Here is a 2,146-nt window from a genome sequence, read left to right as displayed (position 1 = left end):
TCATCATCATCATCATCATCATCAGGTGCCTCCCTGTCTACCCTATCATAATCCTTTCCCAAATCCATAAAGGCCCAAAAAACATCTTTACCTTTTGATCAATCTTTCTCACATATGTGTCTTGTCCCAAAAATCTGATTCACGCAACCCCTACCTTTCCTAAACCAACACTGTTCCTCACTTATTACTCCATCTGTTCCTCTCCTAATCCTCTCAAATAAAACTCTCACATAAGCCTTCCCAACTACACTCAACAGACTGAACCCTATGAAACTGCTACACTCACATCTGTACCCTTTTTCCTTGGAAAGTGGAACTATACAGACACTCCTCCAGTCCTCAGGCACTCTACCCTCCCTTAGACATACATTAAACAACCTCACTAGCCAGTCCACTATGACTGTACCTCCCTGCTTCAGACACTTTGCATGACACCCATCTAACTCAGGGGCCTTATCTGCTCTCGTCATTTTCAAAACTACTTGCACCTCATCTTCTCTTATTTCTCTTCCATTTCCCTCTCCCATCACTGTCGTTTTCTTGCTGCCTCGCACTGCTACCACCAATCCCTTCCTATCCTTCTCCACATCCAACAGCTCTCTAAAATACTCCGCCTATCTTCCTCTTACAGCCTTCTCTTCCGTTAGTATCTGTTCATCTGCGCCTTTTACCATTTCTCTTCTACTTGACTCGCCTCCCTTTCCTCTCTTAATTTCCTTCAATTTTTTTTATCACTTTCACAATTTTGTCATACTCCTCCTCATTTTGAATCTGCTCTCCTTTTTGTCCCCCTTTATCTTTTTTGCTTCTCTCTCTTTTTTTATGCCTCTCAAATTTTCTCTCGTCCTACTTTGCAACCAGCCCTTGAATGCTCGCTTCTTCTCTACTACCTTTTTCACTCCATCATCCCATCACTCATAATCCTTCCTTCTAAGTTGATTGTTATATGGAACTCACAATCAACTACATAAAATCGTATCTTTCGTCAGAAAAAAGGTGATAGTAGTGATCGTGTCAAAGATATTAATAACAGATGATGATTTTCTTGTGGATTCATAGAAATAAACACAATTTCCAACGTCTCCGCCAATGATAAACCTCATGTTGAAGTAACACTTTCCTGAAACAGCCGTCACTGGGGCAGGGGTGGGGATGGAGGAGTGGCCATAGCTGAATAAGATTTTCTTCCGTTATTCAGGACAAAATTTTAAAAAAAGAGGTAAGTCACGATGGATTAGTCGTTACCCTCTGAAGGAGACAATTGAGGCTGGATGGGCCAAGGGCTTTACTGATAATTACACTATGATCTATTTCACCCTCTACTTTGGCTAAAGATTCTCCAAACATGTGCTTCGTATCATTTGTATCTATGTGCATTATTTCACGATCGGTGGTGTTGATTTTTTTCCCAAACCATTGTTCTATCATGCCCAAGTGATTTACGATGTTCGGTTGACTCAAAGGATTACAAAGGCGAAGCATGCCGACAGGAGACCTTTTAGTCCATGTCTGGGTAGGATGCGAAAAAAAATCATAATAATAATAAATTGATAAATAAAAACTATAGTAATGTAAATAACAAATAAAACACAGAAATAAATGCATAGGTATAGTTAAATGATAAATAAACAGGTAAATAGTAAATAATATTAAATTGACATATAACTAATAATAAATGAGAATAACAGACAAATGATAACAAAACAAAAACAAATGATATAAAATAGATTATAATCATTACAACATCTTGCTTAGGTCTTTATCTAAATGATTCTTAAAGCTTCGAAATGAACTACATTGCACTACCTGTGCAGGAAGTTTATTCCATCAATTAACTACATGTTTGGCGAAGTTGTTTCTACACACTTCTAAATCTAATCTATTTCCGGACAGTTTGAGACCATTCTTTCTTGTCGGATTTTCACTCAATGTGAAAATTTTGTCACTTTTGATGTCAATTCCTTTTAGAATTTTAAAGACCTGTATCAAGTCACCTCTGAGCTTACGCTTTTTTAGGGAAAACAGATTCATATGTTTTAGTCGATTTTCGCATGATTTTTTTTTATCAATTTTGTGGCTCACCGTTGTACTTTTTCCAGTCTGTCAATGTCTTTAATGAGATTCGGTGATCATACGGAAACAGCAT

The sequence above is a fragment of the Oratosquilla oratoria genome, chromosome 32, assembly GCF_046742065.1.
Source record: "Oratosquilla oratoria isolate Oo_2021 chromosome 32, ASM4674206v1, whole genome shotgun sequence".
NCBI lineage: Eukaryota > Metazoa > Arthropoda > Malacostraca > Stomatopoda > Squillidae > Oratosquilla > Oratosquilla oratoria.
The sequence above is the reverse complement of the archived record's forward strand: the minus strand, read 5'-3'. Positions refer to the sequence as shown.